Raw genomic sequence first — 27,159 nt, 5'->3', positions numbered from 1 at the left:
ATAGTATTTACATGTAAGGACAGTTGTAACATAGTATTTACATGTAAGGACAGTTGTAACATAGTATTTACATGGAAGAACAGTTGTAATATAGTATTTACATGTAGGAACAGTTGTAACATAGTATTTACATGTAAGGACAGGATTTCATTGTCTGATACCATCCACAATCCTCGATCTTTTGCAAAAATATCGTCGAACTTCATGGATATTGCAACAGAAGATTTCTTGTGGTTAAAAACAACGAAAGAATGCCAAGGCCTACTTCTCCAAACACCAAGATCCCCCGAATCCCACCTCTTTTTTACCACCCCCCGCGGGTTAGGGGGAGTCCCATATTGGTTGGGACTAGAAAGAATTTACCCGATGCCACCCAGCATGTCGTAAGAGGCGATTAACGGTTCTGTTTCTTCTCTTCTTTTGTCTTATTTCTGCCTTACCAGTCCTTTCACCTATATTTCCTTCCAAGAAAACTCTCCCTACTATTCCCTGCAGTTTTCTAATTCTTTTCTTGTTGTCTTATTTCTACCTGACTGGATCCATCACCTTTATTTCACTTACCAAAAGTCTTCTTTTCCACATCCTTATTTCTCTGCACCCCGCATGTCGTATGAGGCGACTAACAGATTCTGTTTCTCCTTTTACCCTTGTTAAGTGGTTCTTGTATAGAATATAGTCAATGTTTGTAAAGATTGTAGTCAAGCAGTATGTAAGAAATGTTTAGTCCTTTGTACTGGAAACTTGCATTCTCCCAGTAAGGTCATATATTGTACTACGTTGCAAGCCCCTGGAGCAACTTTTTGATTTGTGCTTTGGTGAACAAGAAACACTTAACAAGTGGCTCTATCCCATCTCCCCCCTTTCCCTCGTCGCGATATAACCTTCGTGGTTGAAAACGACGTTAAACACCAAATAAATAAAGACAGAAAGACCTCTTTTTTACCATCCGCATTCTACGATCTTCTGAAGGCTTGTTGGTCCAAATTTCAAGGTAGCTGTTAAATAAAGTTACGGGCTGGTATGCAAGAGTCGAGGTTAGAGACTTTAGTCCGGGATTATCTGTTAACCCTGTACGCAGTTTAACCCGAATTAAAGCCCCCTCGATTCGACTCCTGCATAGTGACCCTGGAGCAAGGTTAAACACAGTAGTGCTGTTTGGTTTGCTTGTTTGATTTCACTTTTTTAGGTGGCAGTCAAACTCACCAGGATGACTGTGAAAGAACTTGTTGAGAAACATACACCGTTGGAACATCTACAATTGTTCAGGTCTAGCCCGTTTCTCTTATATTACAAATATCAAAATCTACATGCCGTTGAAAAGTTAACTTTTTTGTTCATTTCATGGAGAACAAAATAATCAGAGGAAAAATAACCACTTAGAACAAAGCTTGTGAATTATCACAAGGTTTTGCTGTACATTGAAGTTGAAGGATGCTCGCATCCCGTGTACAAGCCTGGACAGATATGTGGCGGTCAGCATTATCGCTTACACGAGTGAGTGAGAGAGGGTGATGGAGAGACACTGAGAGACGGGGGACAGGGTAAAGAGAAAGAGAGAGAGAGAGAGGGGGGATGAGAGGAAGAGAGAGAGAGAGAGGGGGGGAAGAGAGAGGGTGAAAGAGAGAGAGTGAGAGAGAGAGTGAGAGAGAGAGAGTGAAAGTGAGAGAGAGAGCAAGAGAGAGGGAGAGAGAGACGAGAAAGAGAGAGAGAGAAGATGAGAGAAAGCGTGTGAGAGAGAGAGGGAGAGAGAGCAGAGAGAAAGAAAGGACTCAAGAGAGAGAGAGAGAGACAGAGAGAGAGAGTGAGTGAGAGAGCGAGTGAGAGAGAGAGAAAGAGAGAGAGATTGACAGAGAAAGAGAGAGGGGGAGAGAGAGACGAGAGAGTGAAAGAGAGAGGGAGAGAGTGAGAGAGAGAGAGCGAGAGAGGGAGAGAGAGAGGGAGAGAGAAACAAGAGAGTGAAAGAGTGTGTGAGAAAGAGAGAGAAGGAGAGAGAGAGAGACATGAGTGAAAGAGGTAGAGATGAGAGAGATAAAGAGAAAAAGAGGACAGAGAGAAGGAGGGGAGTGATAGGAGAGAAAAAGAGAGGGGGAGAGAGAGAGAAAGGGGAGAGAGGAGACAGAGAGAGAGAGGAGAGAGAGAGAGGGGATAGATCGAGAGACAGAGAGAGAGAACGGGGGGGGGGGGAGGAGAGAGAGAGAGAGAGAGACTCAGACTCAGAACTTTATTACGAAAGGATAAAGGTTTTAGGCAAAGCCTATTCTTCCAACCTGTCCTTTATACAACACATAAAGACAGACGCACATTAAAAATATAAATTCAATCATATAAAATACAGAAATATATTGTATGGAATGCAACACAATGTGCATTTAAGGAATTACCTAAGGAGAACTCAAAAATTACAAAATTACATTGACATAGTTATACCTTTCATTTGGGAATAAAGTTGCTCTGATCAGCTACACATCCGTTAACACTAGTACAAAATGTTTAACAAAATAACAATCGAACAAGACATTTCATTCACGAATGATGTGTGAACGTGACTGTCTCTTAAACATTTTCACTGAAGTTGCATTTCTTATCTGTTGGGGGAAGGAGTTCCAGAGAAACGCTCCCGAGAAGGCTAAGCTCGATTTGTAGAGGTCTATGCGAGGTATAGGAGGGATGATTTTTTGGGACCCATATCTTTTTGTGGCATGTTTGAAATGTGATTGCAAATATTTAGGACAGTCGTCATTTAGAATTGTATACATGAACACAGCCTTGTTTAACGTCAACTGATCTTTCAAGGGGAGGAAATTCAAGAGCTTTAGTTTATCATCCGTGGACCTATTCAAATCATGCAGAATAAGTTTTGCAGCTCGGCGATGCAGGGAATTGAGTCTTTTTAAATGAACATCACTGCAGTTATCCCAAAGTGTCGATGCGAAGTTTATATGAGGCATTATGTGGGCGTAATAGAACATTTTTAGTGCTGCAGAATCTGCGTAATGCCTTAATTTTGATAACAGGTACAAATTTTTTGATACTAGTTTGCAAATATTACTCAAATGAGTTTGCCATTTCAACTCTTGATCAATGGTAACACCCAATAATCTATGTTCCCTAACTTGCTGCACTTGAGTTGAACCAACTGACAGTTGTAATTGTAAAGGACTTAATTGGTGTTTTTGTCTCGTGGTTATCACCATACTCTTTGTTTTAATCAGATGAATGATCATTGCATTAGAAACGCACCACTCAGTGATTTCATCCACACTTGTTTGAAGAGAAGAATTGGCGGATTCCAAAGATTTTTGACTGGTGTGAACAGAAGAGTCATCCGCGAAGAACTCACATCTAACTTTTTCATCGGACACATGAAGGGGTAGATCATTTATATAAATACAGAACAAGATAGGTCCTAATACAGACCCTTGAGGGACACCACTCCTGACAAACTCGTTTGACGAAGTTTTACAGTTAATGGATACATACTGTTTCCGTTTTGAAAGATACGATTAAAAAAAGGCACAGGCTGAGTCGTCTTTTACATAGCACTTTAATTTATTTAGTAGTAGTGAGTGATCTACTGGGTCAAAGGCTTTCTTAAAGTCCAAAAACAACGCTCCCGTTATTTCTGCTTTGTTTATTGCTGACAGCCAAGTCTCGCATAAAGAGCTTAAGGCGGTGTGGCAGGAATGCTTAGAGCGGAATCCAGACTGAAAAGGATGAAACAGATTCATTTGTTCCATATATGCCAGTAGGTGTTTTTGTATGTGCTTTTCTAAGGGTTTAGATAGAACAGGTAAGAGGGAAATAGGTCTAAAGTTGTTTGGGTCTGTAAGATCCTTATTTTTTGGAAGTGGTAATACCTTTGCACACTTTAAAATAGAAGGGAACACGTTTTGTTGTATGCTTAGGTTATAAACATAAGTTAGGGAATCGACAATGTAAGGTAGAGCAAGTTTTAGCAACTTGATTGGAATCTTGTCTGGACCCATTGACTTCTTATTCGCCATTTGTTCTATCAGTTTTCCTACCTCGTGCACTGAGATTGGAGGAATAGAGAACGTGTCAGTTTGAGTCAACTTTTGTCCACAGAATGTTTTTAATTTTTCAAAACAATCATCCGTATCAAGGGAATCATTCTGATTGAGACAAGATTTTAGGTTGTCTGCTAGCGAAATGAAGTGTTTGTTAAAATCATTTGGAGATATTTGTGAATGAGAATTGGTTGATCCCTTCCTAGATTTATCAAGAATTTCATTCACTGCTCGCCAGATTGTAGCTGTATCCTTTTTTTCAAAAATCAGTTTATTAAAATATTCTGCCTTTGCTTGTCTCACTGTGTCTAAAACTTTATTTTTTTGCAGTTTATACTCTGTTTTCATGTTGCTCTCTTTAAAATAATCACGCATCGCCATAGCCTCGATAATGTTTGAGGTTAACCAAGGGGGGAGCTGGGGATGTTTCACTCTATGCTGACGTAGTGGTGCGTGTTTATCAATTATTAAACACAAAATATGTTGAAAAATATTGCAAGCGCCCTCTGCGTCACTGCAATTGAATACGCTATAAAATGGGGCTTGGTTAAGGTCAAAGAAAAAGGCAGATTCATCAAAATATTTGAAACTTCTGTATTCGATTGTTGTGTGGCCTTTATGACGTGATTTTGGCAATCTAAGAGAAATCGAGCAAAAAACAGAATGATGGTCACTAAAACTGGAATGCACTACTTGCGCATTTGCAACGATATTCTTACTATCAGTGTAAATATGATCAATCAGGGTTGATGAAGTATTTGTTTCTCTTGTAGGGGTTTTAACCAGCTGATGAAGACCAAACAGAGCAGTGGTTGAGCACCACGTTGTTTGAGGCCTGAGTAGGTTAATGTTAAAATCGCCAAGCAATACAACATTCTCGTCACGAGCCTTCACTCTGTCCATCATAGAAACAAAATCATCAATCCACCTTGACGTTTCAGCAGGGTTACGATACACATAGCCAATATGCAAGGGAGAGGATTTGTCATGTTTTAGTTCCAACCACATACATTCAACATTTTCATCTTCAAGATCAGTTCTACGTTTGACAATTCCAGCAATGGACTGATGAACATAAAGAGCGATGCCTGTTTTGCCCACTCGTGCATTGTCCCGTCGTAAAACCGAATAATTCGGAATGTTAACAAGGCTGTCTGAGATACGCGAATCTAGACGCGTTTCACTTACACCGAAGAGCTGTACCAGCTCTGGTTGCTGGTTTAGCAATACACAGACATCGTGTACTTTGTTGACTAAATGATAAATATTTACATGCCCTATACGGAGAACAGTGTTAGATGTTGTTGACATTAGGACGAAGTGCAGTATTGTAACAAACAGCAGTATATAATAAAGCAAGCAAAATCCGGAAATATGAGTATCCGGAGCAGTCAAGACAACAGTTCTAGTATATCATACACGCACAAGGATTTCTCTAAGTAAATGTCAAGATTCCCACAACACGAAGCGAGCGCTGATAATGCACATTCAGAGACACAAGCTTTCACTTTAGGCCTACACGACAAAACGTCACACGATTCGGATTAAGTGGTATTCATCACCTACAATTCCGGGATAAATCAGAGTAATTATCGTTGCTATTTAGAACAGGATGATACAGGATGAGATAGCAGCACACAAAGGTATGCAATCAAAAATAAAGAAACAAATTGTTGTTGAAAAATGAAGGGTGACCGAACAAAAGGTAAAACAAATCCCACAACACACAATGGGATACTAGATAATATAAGCTTAAATGCAAGATGAACAAAATGTTCACAGAAAACAAGGAGACACAAGGTTAAAAGCAGCGGTTAATGCAAAACAGCCCTGGTGAAATTCAGTTGAGGCTGAACAGTTCACAAACTCGGCCCAAAGCCAGTAGTTCATGCAAATATTTAGCTCACCGTCAAAGTTAATGTTGTAAGTCTTGCGCAGAGAAGTAGAATCTCAATTATGCATCACGTGTTCAGACTATAATATCGTCGAAACACCAGCCGCTTTCCATGCGGATGAAAATAAGCCAATGGCTTCAGGGCACGACACACACAATGACGTCACTATGGCGTGACCGACCTGAGGCACTTAAAAGAAGCGAGCACGTCCAAGTCAGGTCACGAATTTAGCTGTAGAACACAGTTAACAAAGTTAGCTTGAAGATTCTTCAATATGATGAAGGCCGCGCGATTATGCTCACACACTATGCTGGGCTCGCACATAGTTGTAGATCTATCCTTATCAAAGACACAGTCCACCTTTTCTCTTCTCACGGGTTTTGCTAAAAAAGCAAAAACAAAAGGGGTTTTGATTAAACGTAGGTTCACAACTCCAGTTGCCATAAAACACGAACCTGTGCACAAAATCACGGTAGTGATAAGTTTAGACACACAGAATCGTCACGGTAACTCACTTGCCCTTTTGAGTTCAGGAACTCGAACGGGCGCACAAAATATCAAGGTAGTGAACGATTTAGACACTCGCCCTCCTGGGCCGAGGACACGAACGGGCGCACAAATAACAAATTAGTACACGATCTACACTCTTGCCCTCCTGGGCTGAGGGAATCTTACCCTTTGCAGGAGAATGCACAGATAACTATATTTATTCACGAGAAATCTCCATGAGTCAAGTGGCCATGAGCATTAGAGTTCAATGCTAGTTGCTACATAATTATGTTCCGCCTAGGAAGTGGACGTACGTAGGGCAAAACGTAGGACTCCTGTTTCCTGCTTGAGTCTCTCTCTCTGTCTCTCACGCAAACGAACGCCCCCCCCCCCCACACACACACACACACACATACACACACACACACGTACGTATGCACGTGTATGCACGCGTAAGAGTAATTTTTATACCTGCATTTATGCGCACATACATATACTGTTCAAAAAAAGAAACGCATAGTTGCTACTTGCCAAATTTGTTTTATTTTTCGAAAAAATTAACAGAAAATCCAATATTTAGATTATTTGTTTGAAATTTGGTATGGACACAGTTGAATGCACACACAGTTCATTTGCATCTTCAAATCAATCAGTCAATCAATACGATTGGGTGCCGAGGCTGTCAAGTCAGTAGGGGGTGTGACTGCCTTGAGCAGCAACAACTGCCCGGCACCTTCTGGGCATGGACTGGATCAGATGCCGGATATCTTGCTGTGGGATGGTGTCCCACTCCTCCTGAAGTGCCTGCAATAGATCGCGGTGATTTGCCGGCGCTTCTTCTCGCCTGCGCACACGTCTGTCCAATTCATCCCAGAGGTGTTCTATCGGGTTCATGTCTGGCGACATGGATGGCCAGGGAAGCTCCTGGACATGGTGGTCGGTGAGGAACTGGGTGGTGAGTCGTGCTGTGTGCGGGCGAGCGTTGTCCTGCTGGAATATGGCATCCTGGTCAGCCAGAAGAGGAAGGGCGTGTGGGCGCAGAATTTCCTCCACGTATCGCTGGGCAGTTATGCGCCCTTGGACGTGCACCAGGGTGCTCCTTCCAGCGGTATTGATCGCCCCCCACACCATGACGCCTCCACCACCATGAACGGGTGCCTCATCCACACAGTTGGGCGCGTAACGTTCGTTTACTCTCCGGTAGACCCTCCTCCGACCATCATGTCGCTGGAGCAGGAAGTAGGACTCGTCGCTGAACCACACGTGTCTCCAGTGATTCCGGACGGTCCAGCGAAGGTGCTGGTTGCCCCACTGCACTTGGTTCTGGCGATGGCGGCGGGTGAGGACAGCTCCTCTGTGAGGTCTGCGAGCTCTCAAACCAGCTTCATGCAGGCGGTTCCGCACGGTCTGGTCCGATAATCGGTGTGGCCCGGGGAGAGCCTGGACAGAAGATGAGGCCGACAGGAAACGATTCCGGAGGTGGCGGAGCCGTATGAAGCGGTCGTGAGCAGCAGTTGTCGCCCTTGGTCTTCCCGCTCGTGGCAAGTCAGCAACGGAGCCAGTGGCTTGAAACCTGACCCACAGTCTACTGATGGTGCTCTGGGACACGTGGAAGTGCCTGGCGATTGCACTTTGACTTTGGCCTGCTTGTAAACGACCCAATGCAATTTGGCGGTCTTCTCTGCTCAATCGGGCCATCTTTCGTCGCTGAATTGTCGTCTGATTTCTTTGTGGCGAACAATCCGCTTTTATGGGTTTTGGAAGACATGGTGAGAGCTCAATATTCCCCGAGTTTCACGAGATTACACTGAAGCAGAGACTATATAGAGTATACAGAGACGCTCCATACGGTGCTGAAAAGTGAGACCGGAAGCCCAGTGGCGCCACCACGCGGAAACATGGAACAATCTACTTTCTCTTTTCACAGCAGTAGTGATATCGTGCTGCACAAGCATGGCAGCGCCAACGCGAAAACGCAGTGTTCGGCCATCAATTGCTCAAACGCACATGCCAAAGGCTTCAGAATGTTCAAATTTCCCAAGGAAGAGAGCAGGTGAGGATTTTTCTCTCGTTAAATGTTGGAAAATCAGTAAAAGTTGTAGCGTCGAACTGCGTGTAGATCCGAGTCTATTCTACTGGAACAGTGAAAACACACACTCAAACCAGTCCAAGCTGTGCATGTTGGTACTAGTTTCACATGTATACGATTTATTTCTCCTCTACTTTATCTCATTTCGGCATGCCAAGTCTGGAACTGATAGTGACAAATACGGTCAGTGATCGATTAGGGTAGACATAACAATCTCGTTTGATTGACACGGCCGTCGCGGGGTTATAGAGTAGATCTACAACGGATAACAGCTTGCAGCTTCGAACGTTATAGTATCATGATTAATATTTTGATTGTAAACGTTTTGATGATGATGATGATGATGATGATGATGATGATGATGATGATGATGATGATGATGATGATGATGGCTATTGTTGTTGTTCTTGTACACCATTTTGAATGAGTAAAGGTCAAAGAGGGTAGACAGAAAGAGAGAGAGAGAGAGAGAGAGAGAGTGGATTGGATTGGATTGTTTACTCATTTAGGCCATAGCCCCTTATGACGGGGGGGGGGGGGGACATACAATGACATAATGACATTTGCACACAAATCAAATGAAATAAGTCATACACGAACTAAGACATTACATTACATTACATAATAAAATATACCGTAGGCTTACATGAACTAAGACATAACAACACTACGTAGCCGAAATGCTTTGTACACATAAGCTGACAACTTTCGAACAATACCTTCATTCACAGGCACCATAAGCATAGAAAACTTGTGTAAACTTGGGTTTCTATAAAACTTAGCAGGAATAAACTGGCATCGCAAATCACGAAGTGCGGGGCAACAAAGCACAAAATAAAACTCATCTTCCTTACTTTCCCTGCACAATGGGCATAACAACATCATTATCCGCATCGTATCTCTTATATCGATTAACGTGCACAAATAGTTCTGTTATTCCACCTCGGAATCTTGCCGTATAAGGGAGAGAGAGAGAGAGAGACTGAGAGAGAGAGAGAGAGAGAGAGAGAGAGAGAGAGAGAGAGAGAGAGTATGTGTCTGAGAGAGAGACTGAGAGAGAGAGAGAGAGAGCTTTCTGAACAAGAAAGAAGCAACTGAAAAGAAATAAGAAAATCATCGATCGATCAAGATTCTTTAAAGTCAGCTTGGTCACAAGAATCTGGTTTAAGTTGCTGTATTTTACAGTTTTCCTTACATGATAACTTCTTAGCTCCGTGTAATTGACAACACATTTCAGTTTCGAGGTGCTGGGACGACACCAAATTGACTAAATGCCTTAGTTACCTATTTAACCGGGAACTATTTCGTTAAACGATTTATTCATGACATATTTTCTCAGGCTTTACTGACCATGTATTCAGTATGTATTTGTATTTGATTAACAAAACACACAAAAATCATAACGACGGTTAGTTCGTGAAAAGAGACTGACTTGAATGTCTTGAATCATGTTTGCATAACTACAACGATGCAGCGATTATTGCCTAAGAAAATTTGATTTAATTTTAATCTATACCATTTTCTGCGGTGTTTTTATGGTCATTTAAAAAGGATGTTCACAAACAAACATATTTTTTCATCCAGTCACTTTTTGCAGCACTGTCAGCCGGACAGAACAGACAGTATGTTAATACAAGGAACTTAGTCGATAAATATCGACAGGGGGCGGACAAATGGTTTACATGTGAAATGTGTGTATATGGGTGTGGTTCTGAAACAAACAAACCATGTGAACCCCCCCATCCCACCGCTCGCGGGCTGAACGACTGACGTCACATGTCGCTTCGGTCTTTTCCTGAGAAGAACACCGCGTGTACATAATACACAATTCGATCGCGTAGCACTGCCAATGCACATTTTCGCAACGAAAACCGTGCTACTGTTTCTTGTGTGTTAAATCTGAAAGCAATATAAGTGAACGAACAATTGAAAACTGATATCACGTTACTAAACTCCCAAAAGTAATAAATTACTTCTGACTGCGGTACACAATACGGCAGTCACCTCTGCGAATGCTGTCGAAGAATCTAACCACAAGTAAACATTCTGGGAATCTACGCGCATCGGCCTTGACGCAAGTTCAATACTTAGCCAATGAGCGCGCCGCGGCGAAGTTGGCCGCTGTAAGTCTCGCAGCGCTGGCTGGCTGAGCGAGTTGCGTGTCCATCCTTTTTTGGTCCAAGCCGCACCGTAGACCAGATTAGTAGGTGCTTGATTTTGGTATTTTGATTTTACATAACATTAAACCTTTCTTGGGGTTCATGGTCATGGCAACAGCCATAATAATATTATATCATGTATAATATTACATTTCAGCATATTTGAATTACATGTCATCATACCAAACTGTCATACATTTTTATTCCTACATCATTCTGATTGATCACAACCAAACCTACTATCAGTGGACACATCCAAATGTAAGCGCCTGTTCTTGACAACTTTTAATCGATCTAAAAATAGCAACTTGCTGGGCCCTCTGCCGCCAACAGACACTGTTTGGCCTGTAGGTAAAATGTACAATGTATTTTCTGATTTGTGCACAAAAGCTTTATTTCTTTTTTCTTTTTTTAACATAACAATGTTTAATGTCACTGTATGTTTAAAAGACCATGGTCATATTTGTAAAAAAAATGTTAAATTAGAAAATAAATAACATTTTGGTTCATGATTTTTCCTACACCTGTGCTAAAAATAAGAAATAAAAATGTCGGGTATATAAGTCTCTCAAATACAGCTAGGTATGAATGGCTCGGTTTGAGTTTGTTGCAGTTGACCCTGCACAATGCGACATATCATGTTTTTGTTGAACAATTTTGACGTCACCCCTCCCATAGGGTGACGTATTTCACAACTTCCTGTGTTACACAAACTCTGTGATGACCAATTTTGACAACTTTTCACAACTTTCTACAGATGAACAATGTTGCCTTCACCCCTCCCATAGGGTGACGGATGTCACAACTTCCTGTGTACACAAACTGATGACGTATTTCACAACAAAATGGCGCTGCCCATGGTCAACCTCTAAACTATCCGTATAGAATGGGGGCGTCCTCGCCCCCATAATAAACGTGATATAAACACAGCCGACAGCAGCCGCTTTACGCGAACTTCCTTATGCGGCAGGGAGTGGCTCTTTTCCCGCGCTGAGCTGGCCGGTCTCAATTTCGCACCGCAGCGCAAAGAAGGATGACGCGTCTCTGTATACTCTATAGTCTCTGACTGAAGCATGACGAGTGGTCATGCCAAATGAGCAATTTTGACATTGTAGCCACTGATAACGCATGCGTCACGTGCAGAGCTCACTTGTGGCAATGGACGAAAGGTCGACGACCAGATAAACATTTTCTGCAGTTTGGTGGATATCCTTGTAGCCATATAACTAAATTAACCAAATATTTCTTTTTTTGAACAGTATACATACACACACACCCACACACACCCACACACACGCACACACACACGCACGCACGCACGCACACACTCACACACCCACCCATACATACATACATACATGTATACATACATACATTCATACATACATACATACATACATACATATGTCGTATCCATTCTGAACAATTTGCGCATTATGTACAATGAGCAGCATATCTTGCACATTGTATACAATGAGCAACAAGTTTTGCTCATTGTATACAATGAGCAAAACTGTTGCCCATTGTATACAATGAGCAAGACCATAAAGTTGCACATTGTATACAATGTGCACCGAGTGAGCAAGATTGTTGAATGGCGTTCAAGCTACACTGATATATGAATCATAGTGAATGGTTGAATGGAATATGTGAGTAAAGTGTTCAAATAACGATGTTTGTTATGTTTAAGCATTGTTTTAATTCTCATTTCGCTAAAACTATACAGTGCATTAGGAATTTAATTATTGTAAATTAATTAAACAATAAAAACAAATACAACAAATAATGTTGTTTCAACACACGCACACACACATAACATTCGTTCATAATAACGCTCAAATTGTCATGTCATTGCTAATGAGAGCGTCGTTTTCACCGCCTTTCACGCTTTTGCTAATAACGCTCATGTTTTAATGTCACGCTAAAACATTGAAACAACGACAACAACGTACCACAGAGGTCACCTGCTTCTTTTTTAAGCATGATGGTTCTTGCATTTAGTAGATCGGGGGTGGCAATGAGAAGTACATTGAAGCCGAGCTTTGAAGCATTTGCATTTGTTTGTTGTGCATACTCCGAGGCAGTTACATTTAGCGTAGCCTTGGCCGTGTCCACGGCTGGTTGCGATGGCGGTCTCTCTGACTAATTTCGTCTTGTTCCGGTTTTCTTCTGGAATGTCATCTTGGGTAAATAACCTGCTCTCGTTGATTTCGAACTGGTTTCGACTGAATTTCGAGGCGAGTCGTCCGTGTCTTGTCGCAATGGTGTACATTCCTCTGTCGCGGTCCACTTCAGTGATGACTCCGAGTAGGTTTCTTTGATCACCTTTGGCTCTGTCATACATCGGTATAGGTACGCGCACGCAATCATTCACATCTGCAATTTTTAACTTTTTCCTTGCCGATTCAAGCATGTGTTCTGCTGCCCGTTTTTGATTTCTTCTAACTTTTAACTTGGGTACGAACAGTCTGATGTTGCGATGTCCGCCGGCACAGTAAACACTGATTTGTCTCTTCGCTCGACCCTGCTCCTGTACACGAACTATGAACTTAAAATAAAAAATATGACGTCATTCTACTTCCACTACAAAGTTAAATGTTATTTCCAGCCAAACTAACAGCGCTATCGATGTGCGGTTTCACTAAAGTGGTTCCTATGCATCAAATAATTTTTTAAAACAAAGTTGTTTTTAGTTGTTTTCTGCCCCTTTAATTTACATTAATTAAATTCTTAATACACTGTTTAGTTTTAGCGAAATGAGAATTAAAACAATGCTTAAACATAACAAACATCGTTATTTGAACACTTTACCATTCACTATGATTCATATATCAGTGTAGCTTGAACGTCATTCAACAATCTTGCTCACTCGGTGCACATTGTATACAATGTGCAACTTTATGGTCTTGCTCATTGTATACAATGGGCAACAGTTTTGCTCATTGTATACAATGAGCAAAACTTGTTGCTCATTGTATATGTCACGGTAGAACCAGCGATCTGGTAGGATCGGCTATCGTACCGGTACAATTGCCGATCGGACTTTGTCCCGGTACAACTGCCGATCCGAGTTTCTACCAGCTTATTTTGGTAGAACACCCGATTTTCATTGTAAAAACATTGATCGACAGTTGTACCGGGACAAAGTCCGATCGGCAATTGTACCGGTATGATAGCCGATCCTACCAGTACAACTGCCGATCGGACTTTGTCCCGGTACAACTGTCGATCAATGTTTCAACAAATGTTCAGCCGTTCAGCGTATGAGAATAGTTCACGACGAGCTAAATGTCTTGTCACTGTCAACAAATGTTCAGCCGTTCAGCGTATGAGAATAGTTCACGACGAGCTAAAATGTGAGGAAGATTGCAACATGTAACTATTTGAAGGCTGCTAACAAACAACAAGTAAATTTCGATGCAAAGGAGGCTCACTTAGAAAAGAGTTTCAACGTTGGTGACACTGTTGGCATTCGAATTCATGAAGTAGATCGCACAAACACCGGTGCCCGGCTTTTGCCATGCAAAATTTTGAGTGTGGAACAACGTGGCTCTGAAACTTTCTACAAGGTGTACACAAACGGAGGTCTTCTGAAGAACAAATTCAAAGCGGTCGATATGGTGGATTTGTGAAATGTCCACTTCAGCCAGCTTCAAAACGTCGATGTTGAATCACTGAGCGAAATAAGCGTCATCAAAGCATCACGAATTGTCACACACTGGACAGCAATCAATCAATCAATCAATGACGCTTATATCGCGCATATTCCGTGGGTACAGTTCTAGGCGCTCTGCAGTGATGCCGTGTGAGATGAAATTTTATACGGCCAGTAGATTGCAGCCATTTCGGCGCATATTTACCTTTCACGGCCTATTATTCCAAGTCACACGGGTATAGGTAGACAATTATTAACTGTGCCTAAGCAAACGGAAGTTCAGCTTGCTCATGCAGAGGAAAGTGTCACAACAGGAAATGCGAATGCATGCGAGCAGGCCTTCCTTGTTCAACAAAGTGTCATCCACAATCGACCACTTGCACGAATACGTCATCATAGGTTATGGATTTTAATTTGAAATGATAATGGGAATACTTTTATATTGGGATAATAAAGGATTTATATTTTGTTGCAAATGGTGAAATTTGACTGAATAGGTTATGGATTTTAATTTGAAATGATAATGGGAATGCTTTTATATTGGGATAATAAAGTACCACTTTGTCAAAATAACTCATCTTTCTAATTTTGTATCCTTACTCAAGATTCATATCCATAATACCATCATAATAGTTCCACTTGGGTAGAACCAGCGATCCGGTAGGATCGACTATCGTACCGGTACAAATGAAACATTGATCGACAGTTGTACCGGGACAAAGTCCGATCGGCAGTTGTACTGTTAGGATCGGCTATCGTACCGGTACAATTGCCGATCGGACTTTGTCCCGGTACAACTGCCGATCCGAGTTTCTACCAGCTTATTTTGGTAGAACACCCGATTTTCATTGTAAAAACATTGATCGGCAGTTGTACCGGGACAAAGTCCGATCGGCAATTGTACCGGTACGATAGCCGATCCTACCAGATCGCTGGTTCTACCGTGACATATACAAAAAGCACGATATGCTGCTCATTGTACATAATGCGCAAATTGTACAGAATGGATACGACACATACATACATACATACATACATACATACATACATACATACATACATACATACATACATACATACATACATACATACATACATACATACATACATACATACATACATACATGCATACATAGGCCTACATTCATACATCTCTCCCAGCAAGCATATGGACTCATGATTGTTTAGTACGTTACACAAGTGTAGCTGCAGTCATTACATGTACACTACCCGGGTGGGGGTAGTGTTGCCGAAAAAAACGGTGTTGCACCATTATACACCCAATGAGGCGACACAGGACTCCCCTGGGGGGCAAGGGGTGTGACTGAGGCCAGGGCTGGTGGTGAAGGCGCTGTGATGCGTGCCACCAGTAGGGGGGTGGCGAGAGAGGCAGACCCGAGGGGCCCGGGTGTGAAGAGGTTATATCACTCCGCCTCGGTTCACGGATGGCTGGTGACATTGACACGTGGCTGTCACGGTCGCCAACAGCCTGCCATGGCTGTCTCACGATATCAGAGAAGCGAACAGATGGTACGTTGTGTAGACGGAGTCTTGGTGGCTGTCCCCAGGGTCGTTGCTGTTCCGACATCTCGTAGTGAGGGGGATGCTGTGCAGGGGACTTGTCCGGGCTAATGACCGGATCCTCCAGCAGTGGTTTGCGGTGGCCACTGTGGGTGACGTCACGCGGCTGACCAGCGTACTTGATGTTGCACGCCAGTCTGCCGGTGCCCTGACGACTGGGATGCAGGTCGTCCCTGTACAGGGCCTTGCGTGGAGCGCCGTTGTTGGTGACGAAGGTCGAGGTGTGGTCGACCAGCGCCACCTTCGCCTTGCTGCAGGCCCTGGACAGTGCGTCGTTGGAAGCCGCCACAGATTTCTTGAGGAGATGTTCTCCCCAGGGTGGGATAATTGAGGAGAGCTCTGGCCTAACAGGTCGAAGTACTGAGTCCCCCAGTAGCACATGGGTTGTCTCTGCGGCCACCCTACACTCTGCTAGTCGCTGTCGCGGTGTTTTCTCGGGGTGCTGGCGCAGCTGGTTGTTCGTAGCGCGACTGTTGACTGTGGGTATGTTTGCTTCTAGTGTGCGCTCTTCGCCGTCTTTTTTGTGTGTGCATGTCGACAGATTATCTTCGTCGGAATCCGACAGCACAGAAAATTTGTTAGTAACTGTGACGCTGCAGATATCAACGGCTTTGGCAGTTGTACAATCTGTTGGAGGCAGGCTGTCGGTTTCCGTTTGCACGGAAGATGTCTCCGGCTTCTGGTGAGAACTTCTTTGTTCCTGCAGTTGCTTTTTGCAGTCACCTAGTTGTGATTTAAGGGAGTGAATTTCTTTGGAGAGAATGCTATTCTCTTTCTGAAGTGTTTCCGTGATTTCAAGAATCTTGTCAAATTTCATCTTCATGTGCTGCTTCAGTTCAACCTTAACCTGCATTTTTGCTGTTTCTATCAGCGAAATGACATCATCAGGCAGGGCTAGGGAGGGGGAAGCAAAGGTGGGGGCTTCTGTCACGGTGGTTGCCTCTGGCGCCTGATTGGCTGTGGTCAAAGAATCAGCGGGGGACTGTAGGTGGTGCAGTGGTGATATCTGAGGGTCATTCACACTTTCGCTGTCAGTGACAGTGACCTCAGGGGGTCGCACATTAACAGACGGTGAGGAGGGCGAAGGATCAGAGAAGATAACGTCGGCACTGCTGGTTATCCCACAGTCGTCGTCCTTGTCACGGTTTGGTGCAACTTGCTCAGTCTCAAGGACTGGGGCGGGGGGAGGAGGAGTGGGCGGCCGAGAGGGAGTGTCGGGCTGACCGCCAGCGGGCGAGATTAAAGTAGGGGACGTTGCCTCAGCTTGCTCTCAAAGCCGACGCGAGGCTCTGATGGGTCTTTCGCCTAACTGCGGTTTTTGCTGATCTGGCACAGGTCTCTGTTCTTGTGGGATCTGTATCGCTCATGACCAGACCGCCGCTGGCAGAGCGTGACGTAGATGGCAGCGGCAGCCTGGTCAGCTCGGCATGTAGAGTAGTGCTATCAGTAGTGCTGTCAGCTGGCAGTTTGTTTAGTGTCTGAATGCACTGTACAATGTTATTGAATTCCGTCATCCTCCACGTAGGGCACTTGTTGCCTTGTATCAGAATTGTCCCTGTGGTGTAAAACACCGTAATGGTGACAAGTTTAGTACTGCCGCATTGCACCACGATTTTTGTTCTGTATAGGTCAGACAATGGCAGCGCCGTTGGAATATTCGTGAACGAATCACTATCTTGGACAGTTATGTGGCGAAGGGGATTTTCAGCTTCATCCAGCCATTTCACTGAAAAGTCCTGGCGAGATTCAATGTCAAGAACATAGCGTAGGTAAAGAACCTTTCTTGCTAGAGGCAACAGGGTGATGGGAACTTCAAAGGTCATCTGTTTGGGATCTATTTTTATGTCCATTTTTGGGGCCCATTCACTGTCTGTGGTGTTATGTTGGAGGGCCATGATGAATTAAAAGTGGTTAATGGGGAAGCACATGTAAAGTATGTGAATAAGTGTTGAACACACAAAGCTCATGGCCAGCTGAGCAGGAGACATAGTAACATTCACATTATCAAACACGTTTAGTCGAGGCTACGCAGCGGGTACCACAGTCAGGCAAGATGACGATCAAACCTCTGCAGCCCTGCAGAGAGAAATTCTCTCCAGAGTCTTCGGAGTTGTCAGCGTTTGGAAACTTGATAGTCTGCTTGCTATAGGCAATATGGTGGGGGGTACATCAAATGTCAGTTGTTTCGGGTCTATCTTTATGTTAACGATTGGGACCCAGCTACTTGCCGTGCTGCTATGGTGGAGGGTCATGGTGATAGCACTAACAGTGATGGTTCATGTAAGTAATAACAAACATGTAAATAAGGGGAATATGGGGTTGAACACACAAAGTTCATGGCCAGCTGAGAGAGAAACACAGGATAATGTTCACATCATTCTCAAAGTCAAACACGTTTATCAGTTTCGGGCGACGCGACAGGTACCACAGTATTCAGCTCCAGCAAAAGCAAAACGCTGGGGCGGGCTTGCTATGACAGCGAGCGTAAACAGCCTGTCAATCAGCCCGCTGCGGGCGGTGGCCGTCCTGGTTCAGTTTGGAGATAACAAGCAAAAGCCCCGTCAGGAAACTGTGTTCAGTCAGGCAACATATGACGCTGCAACACACACGCCACACAGCGTGTACTGCACAATGATTAGTAACGGAAAGAAGAGATGGACGGTTGGAAGGTTTCGCAAGCACCGTGTACACGCGCCGTTCCACGGCCCTCCCAGCCACTTGAAGGGATTGGGCGGCGAGCTTGTCCCCGAATATAACATATTTTTATGATTTTGGAATCAGAACATGATGAAGAATAAAATAAAAGTAATTTTGGATCGTTTTATAAAAAAATAATTTTAATTACAATTTTCAGATTTTTAATGACCAAACTCATTAATTATTTTGTAAGTCTCCAAGCTGAAATGGAATACCAAAGTCTGGCCTTTGACGAAGATTGCTAGACCAAAATTTCAATCAATTTGCTTAAAAAATGAAGTGCCGCCTCACCTTTCACAAAGAGCCGGATATGACGTCATCAAAGACATTTATCGACAAGGAATAAGATGAAATAGTTTTTAAAACGATTTAGGAAATGTAATTTTGATAATAATTCTTATATTTTTAATTTTCAGAGCTTGTTTTTAATCCAAATATAACATATGTGTATGGTTTTGGAATCAGAAAATGACGAAGAATAAGATGAAATTGTTTTTGGATCGTTTAATAAAAAATAATTTTAATTACAAGTTTCCGATTTTTAATGACCAAACTCACTCATTAGTTTTTAAGCCACCAAGCTGAAATGCAATACCAAACCCCGGCCTTCGTCGAAGATCGCTTTGCCAAAATTTCAATCAATTTAATGGAAAAATGAGGGTGTGACAGTGCCGCCTCAACTTTTACAAAAAGCCGGATATGACGTCATCAAAGGTATTTATCGAAAAAATGAAAAAAACGTCCGGGGATATCATACCCAGGAACTCTCATGTCAAATTTCATAAAGATCGGCCCAGTAGTTTAGTCTGAATCGCTCTACACACACACACACACACAGACAGACAGACACACACACACACACACACACACACATACACCACGACCCTCGTCTCGATTCCCCCCTCTATGTTAAAACATTTAGTCAAAACTTGACTAAATGTAAAAAAGAACAGAAATACCGCAATAGAAAACAAGTCGCGTAAGGCGAAATTACTACATTTAGCTAGTCAAGCTGTGGAACTCACAGAATGAAACTGAACGTAGTCCGCCGCTAGTGCAAAAGGCAGTGAAAGTGACGAGCCTGTTTGGCGCGGTAGCGGTTGCGCTGTGCTTCACAGCACGCTTTACTGTACCTCTCTTCGTTTTAACTTTCTGAGCGTGTTTTGAATCCAAACATATCATATCTATATGTTTTTGGAATCAGGAACCGACAAGGAATAAGATTAAAGTGTTTTTAAATTGATTTCGAAAATTTAATTTTGATCATAATTTGTATATGTTTAATTTTCAGAGCTTGTTTTTAATCCAAATATAACATATGTATATGTTTTTGGAATCAGGAAATGATGTAAAACAAGATGAACGTAAATTTGGATTGTTTTATAAAAAAAATTTTTTTTTACAATTTTCAGATTTTCAGTAGTTTAGTCTGAATCGCTCTACACACACACACACACGCACACACACACACACACACACACACACATACACCACGACCCTCGTCTCGATTCCCCCTCTACGTTAAAACATTTAGTCAAAACTTGACTAAATGTAAAAAGAGAAAAAATACAAAGACAAAACATAACCAAAACAAAAACCGTAGCAGTATGTTCCGGAACTTTTTTCTTTTAACATATAAGCATACAAACAAACACAATAACAGCCATAAAAAAACATATTTTCTGGAATGCATCCGAAAGAGTATAAAATTAATACCCTTACATTTGAAGAATCCTCACGCGTCCAGGTATGTGGTGGGCACAGCTGTGACAACAAAGTCTCGTTCCCCCGTGCAAAATGTTCACAGCGAGATGCATATTATATATATTATTATATTATATACTGTCAACGGTAAAGTCAGAATCCCCAAACAAAACTCTAGTACGGTCGTCACACCTAACTGGGAACAGGGACTCCTCTGAAAGCAGTCGTCCCGGTCTGTTGAGGACACAACCGAGACAAAAAGTAAGAGCCTCGCACTCCCCCAGTTCAAAAGGTGTATGGGTTCATCGACGCTTCCCTGCGAGGTGCATGAATATACTGTCAGCGGTGCAGTCAAACTACCCTGCACAGTAAAGTGAAAGCGCCCGTCACGGTACAATTGTAACTAAAGTCTAAAGACACAGACCTTTCCATGACATCAGTTCTATGCTACTTTTCTACCATTTCTCTCTGCAACTTCTGAGGTAGCCTACTTTCCGCTGCAAAACAAGTCGGTTAAAAATCGGTTCGAGATCGGCCATGTGAAACGGCAGAACTTCGATGCAAAAGTTGAGCAGTACCAATGCTCCTTGTACAGACCGTAGTAGAGTGGAATAGTCTGGAGGAGAAGGTTGTCCGGGCAAGCTCTGCCGCTGCATTTTCAGCAGCGATCAGCAGAGGTGCCATGACGGCCACTCCGCACTAGCGCCAATTTTTTTTAACCTGCTTTTAAATTTGGTTATGGATAGGGGGTTGGGGGATCTGCGTGTGGGGGAAGGCTGGGGGGTGTCACTCGGATGCCACCTGCGCTTCAACCGCCCCCCCCCCCCCCCCGCCCCACAAACTGACCTCCCGAGAAAAAGAGAATAGGCTGGAAAAATCAAACCCTTTTTATCCCCGAGTACGCAGTACTAGGGTCCAACAGACTTTAATTGTGTGTCTGTGTGTGTGTGTGTCTGTCTGTCTCGACTTAACAGCTTATTGCTGGGAAACTACTGGGCGCTGTTCGTTCAAAAGTTGATACACTAACTTGATAATAGGTCCGATTGATCGTATTAAAACTTCATAATGTTACCTGGGACCTAAATGCCCCAAAAAACACAAAAGTTCTTGACGGTTGGACGAATTCAATCGGAGCGACAGCCAGCTATTGAGCTGATAGAACAGCCGAACGCGTGCGTCATGAAAAGCATGCGTATCGCATGCAAGACGATTTGCAAGCCAGCCAGCGGGTGGGGATTAATTTGGTCTCGGCAAAGAAACTACTGTGCAGGTTTGGTCTCGGTGAGACTGAAAGAGAGACAGAGAGCACGAGAGAGAGCGACAGGGACACTGTGTCAGTGATTCAAGGTGGTAGCTTGGTGGCCAAAGGGATCCGGGTTCGATTCCCGGCATGGGCGGTCTATTTTTTTTTTTAATTCTTGTTTACTATTGTTTATTATGAACGTTTGATTGTTTTATTTTACTCTAATAATTTTTTTAATTGTGTAAAATAAATATATTTTTTTTAATTCACGTGCACAAGACAAAAACTTTCATACTGTGCCAAAGTGATCCGAGTTCGATTCCCGGCATGAGCGGTCTATTTTTTTATTTTTTAATTTTTTTTTTAATTCTTGTTTACTTTTGTTTATTATGAACGTTTTGATGTTTTATTTTACTCTAATAATTTTTTTAATTGTGTTAATAATTTTTTTAATTGTGTTAATAATTTTTTTTTTAAATCCACGTGCACAAGACAAAAACTTTCATACTGGGGGAGCAAACCAGTCTGAAGAGTACTCGGGTCCAGCGCCAGCGTTTTTTATTAAGATTTTAAATTCTGAGGGGTGGCGCTCTCTCGTTTCCGTTGCGATGATAACCTAAGAAGGTTCCTGCAATGTATCGATCCTGATCCTAATTCTGAACGCACAGCACTGGTCTTCCCGCGTGTAATCGCCGGACCCGGTTCACCATCTTACAGTCATGTGGTCAGAATGTTTACGTGGAATTAGAAATTACATCCACTTGGACACATACCGAAATGAGCAGCCTGTATGCTTTCTATTCAGAGTTGAAATTGTTTAATGAATTAATTTTGCAGATTGATTTCGTGGCTTCTAGCAATCACTTCGTACAGAGATCCCACTCTGCAGGGTAACTCTCAAGGCTGCTGATTTTTTAGATTTTTTTTCTTCATTGTTTCAACAGATATCGTGCACATGTGTTTGACCTACCATGGTCATTGATATTTTGATGTACAATACCTCTCCAATTCGTTTATCTTCTTCTTTGATTATGTATGTGCTATTGAAATATGTGTTTGTGAGATATATATAGGAGTGAAATTATACAATCAACTATATTATAGTGAATTTACATCAAATATGCTTATGTGCCATGCTTTCAAACAGATCCACAAAACATCGTATAGTTAGGTATGACCCGGCCGGGGTTCGAACCCACGACCTCCCGATCACGGGGCGGACGCCTTACCACTAGGCCAACCGTGCCGGTGTAGGATCCGGTCCGGTCCCCCCTCTGAAGTAGTCCCCCGGGGGACCAATTCGTGGCAAAAACTGCTCTATAATGGTCCCCCCTTAGACATCCAGCCTCGTTATATTTAGTCAAGTTTTGACTAAATATTTTAACGTAGAGGGGGGAATCGAGACGAGGGTCGTGGTGTATGTGTGTGTGTGTGTGTGTATGTGTGTGTGTGTGTGTGTGTCTGTCTGTCTGTGTGTGTGTAGAGCGATTCAGACCAAACTACTGGACCGATCTTTATGAAATTTTACATGAGAGTTCCTGGGATTGATATCCCCGAACGTTTTTTTCATTTTTTTGATAAATGTCTTTGATGACGTCATATCCGGCTTTTCGTGAAAGTTGAGGCGGCACTGTCACGCTCTCATTTTTCAACCAAATTGGTTGAAATTTTGGTCAAGTAATCTTCGACGAAGCCCGGACTTCGGTATTGCATTTCAGCTTGGTGGCTTAAATATTAATTAATGACTTTGGTCATTAAAAATCGGAAAATTGTAAAAAAAAATAAAAATTTAGAAAACGATCCACATTTACGTTCATCTTATTCTCCATCATTTTCTGATTCCAAAAACATATAAATATGTTATATTTGGATTAAAAACAAGCTCTGAAAATTAAATATATAAAAATTATTATCAAAATTAAATTGTCGAAATCAATTTAAAAACACTTTCATCTTATTCCTTGTCGGTTCCTGATTCCAAAAACATATAGATATGATATGTTTGGATTAAAAACACGCTCAGAAAGTTAAAACAAAGAGAGGTACAGAAAAGCGTGCTATCCTTCTTAGCGCAACTACTACCCCGCTCTTCTTGTCAATTTCACTGCCTTTGCCATGAGCGGTGGACTGACGATGCTACGAGAATACGGTCTTGCTGAAAAATGGCATTGCGTTCAGTTTCATTCTGTGAGTTCGACAGCTACTTGACTAAATGTTGTATTTTCGCCTTACGCGACTTGTTTTTCTTGTTACAATGTTAGTAATGTTACCAGCAATTTCAGAGAAAAGAAAGGAAAGAATCAGAGACTGCTTTCATTTCTTCTTATCAGTATTTATTTATTATTCATTTTATTTCATGTGATTTTTCTGTTGAACGGCATTATAAATCAGATCTATTTTATTTTCTGCAAAATATAGTCAAACAAAGAGATTGCTGTCTGTGCACTACATAATACCGGACGAAGATATAGATTGAAAATGGCTTGAATGCCTAAGAAAAACGAGGCTGGATGTCTAAGGGGGGACCATTATAGAGCAGTTTTTGCCACGAATTGGTCCCCCGGGGGACTACTTCAGAGGGGGGACCGGACCGGATCCTACACCGGTACCGATAAATGTCTTTGATGACGTCATATCCGGCATTTTGTAAAAGTTGAGGCGGCACTGTCACACCCTCATTTTTCAATCAAATTGATTGACATATTGGCCAAGCAATCTTCGACGAAGGCCGGACTTTGGTATTGCATTTCAGCTTGGAGGCTTTTTTTTTCAAAACGATTTATTCAAAAGTTTTGCAAAATACAGCCATGACAATGAACCACAACAGGCTAGAAGCTTATAGAACTGAAATTTACATTCAAAATGGTGCAATTTGATTCAGATGTCAGCAAATTTAATTTGACATTTTTCGAAAATTCGCAATGTCGCGAAAAATTAAGAGTCCTGGTTATATTATTGTCAGTGAAACATTTAAGTGAGATGCGACTGTAACTTGTAAAGGAAACCACAGTACAGATAATTAACATTCACCAGCATACGTAATGCCGTGCCCCTCGTCCTGATATGGCTCTGCGTAGTCGGCTGGACGTTAAGCAACAAATAAACAAACAAACAAACAAACAAATGCCGTGCCTACAAAAAATCATTATCGATGTAGATTCGCGTTTACATGCATCCGTTCAAACACACACACACACACACACACACACACACACACACACACACACACACACACACACACACACACACACACACAAATGCCAGATGTATATCCATCGCACTGAAATTCAAGATAATACGGCTGACGCCTTTACTGCCGTTAGCAAAACACATTAAGACTATCATGACACGCCGTCAGGCCGCTTTTCTTACCTGTCATTTTTAAACTCGCACGCTCACAGGCTGCAATGAAACATGCTAAGGTTACAGATGTATACACCTTTGAACAATGTAGAAACTGTGATAGACATAGATTGCTAACCAAATGGTTGACAAGAACAGCAAACAAGAAAGGTTAGTTATGGAACGTTCAATCACGGACGAAACGAAACATCCACGACCATCCATCTAGTGATTCTTTCGTTTTGTCCATGATCAAACAATCCAGTAACTAACCTTTCTTGTTTTTACATTTAGTCAAGTTTTGACTAAATGTTTTAACATAGAGGGGGGAATCGAGACGAGGGTCGTGGTGTATGTGTGTGTGTGTGTGTGTGTGTGTGTGTGTGTGTGTGTGTGTGTGTGTGTCTGTCTGTCTGTCTGTGTGTGTGTGTTTGTGTGTAGAGCGTTTCAGACTAAACTACTGGACCGATCTTTATGAAATTTGACATGAGAGTTTCTGGGAATGATATCCCCGGAGACTTTTTTCTTTTTTTCGATAAATACCTTTGATGACGTCATACCCGGCTTTTTGTAAAAGTTGAGGCGGCACTGTCACACCCTCATTTTTCAATCAAATTGATTGAAATTTTGGCCAAGCAATCTTCTACGAAGGCCGGACTTCGGTATTGCATTTCAGCTTGGTGGCTTAAAAATTAATTAATGACTTTGGTCATTAAAAATCTGAAAATTGTAAAAAAATTTTTTTTTTTATAAAACGATCCAAATTTACGTTCATCATTTTCTGATTCCAAAAACATATACATGTTATATTTGGATTAAAAACAAGCTCTGAAAATTAAAAATATACAAATTATGATCAAAATTAAATTTTCGAAATCAATTTAAAAACACTTTCATCTTATTCCTTGTCGGTTCCTGATTCCAAAAACATATAGATATGATATGTTTGGATTAAAAACACGCTCAGAAAGTTAAAACGAAGAGAGGTACAGAAAAGCGTGCTATCCTTCTCAGGGCAACTACTACCCCGCTCTTCTTGTCAATTTCACTGCCTTTGCCACGAGCGGTGGACTGACGATGCTAAGGTCTTGCTGAAAATGTGCATTGCGTTCCGTTTCATTCTGTGAGTTCGACAGCTTGACTAAATGTTGTATTTTCGCCTTACGCGACTTGTTAATCCATCGGTTTCAGATTTTAAGACTGACAGATTTTTTTTTCTCTTTTTGTGATTTATTTTTTTACGTGTATATGCTATACATTACAGGACGTCACCTAAACAAAGGGACAGAACCATACAACAGAAAAACACTTGAACTATTACAACATACATGTGGTGGGAGGATGGGTGGGGGAGGGGGGGATGTTCAGGGCTTTCTTTCTTTTCTTTCTTTATTTGGTGTTTAACGTCGTTTTCAACCACGAAGGTTATATCGCGACGAATGTTCAGGGCTTGGTGGTCGCAGTATCAAAAGGATTTAAGAAAGAAAAAACCTAAGGGTTACATCAAAACATGCATTTACAGGCGCCAATCGTTGTAAAATGTATCTACTGTATTATTCACAACTGCGGTATACTTTTCACAAATAAATCTTTGCTTAAAATTTCTACTAAATGTCTGAAAATGAGGGGTCTTTTTGTTCATTTTGGAAATATATACATGGTGTTTGGCACAGATTAATAACACATCAAAAGCTTTATCGGTGACAACATTGTTTGCAACTCCAAGAAGAACCAGTTCTTTAAACAGTTTTAAATTGTCACAATGGGTGCAGTTCGCCTTTAGCCAATTTACAAATTCTATCCAAAAAGTCTGCACTTTATCACACTCCCAAAACACATGTAAAAGAGTTTCTTCATTTCTACCGCAAAATGTACACAATGACGTATCCACAATTTTTCGCAAAAATAGAAACCGTTCTGTGGGCAAAATTCTGTACAATAATCGGTACTGGAACCATCTCAGACAAGTGTCTTTTGTTGTTTTAAAAACATGTTGAAAAATAGCCTTCTTATCTAACAGTCTAAAGATTTAGACCATTTTTCGATACATTTTGGGACCGTAACATGTTCAATCATTTTTTTGTAAATAAGTTGTGTCTTACCTTTACAAATACATTTCCACACAATGGGCTCTGTCATAATAAAATGTTTATCAAATTCTAAGCCGATTTTTCTCTAATATTTTTTAACAGCCTGGATTACACCTTGATACAATACAAAATCTCCTCGCACATTTGGATATTTAACTTTAAACGCATTATAGGATAAGTATCCATT

General features: G+C 41.9%; 1 protein-coding gene across 1 annotated transcript in view; it reads right to left on the bottom strand.

Annotated features, from left to right (window-relative positions):
• The window catches only part of LOC138962923 (organic cation transporter protein-like), a 75,044-nt gene extending 54,623 nt beyond the window's left edge, over positions 1-20,421 (bottom strand). The window contains exon 1 of the mRNA XM_070334881.1: positions 20,316-20,421. The gene's annotated coding sequence lies outside the window, so the exon portion shown is untranslated. The remainder of the gene's footprint in view (positions 1-20,315) is intronic.
• Between the last annotated feature and the right edge of the window lie 6,738 nt (positions 20,422-27,159).

This window comes from Littorina saxatilis, linkage group LG3 (assembly GCF_037325665.1).
Source record: "Littorina saxatilis isolate snail1 linkage group LG3, US_GU_Lsax_2.0, whole genome shotgun sequence".
In the NCBI taxonomy this organism is placed as follows: domain Eukaryota; kingdom Metazoa; phylum Mollusca; class Gastropoda; order Littorinimorpha; family Littorinidae; genus Littorina; species Littorina saxatilis.
The sequence above is the reverse complement of the archived record's forward strand: the minus strand, read 5'-3'. Positions and strand labels throughout refer to the sequence as shown.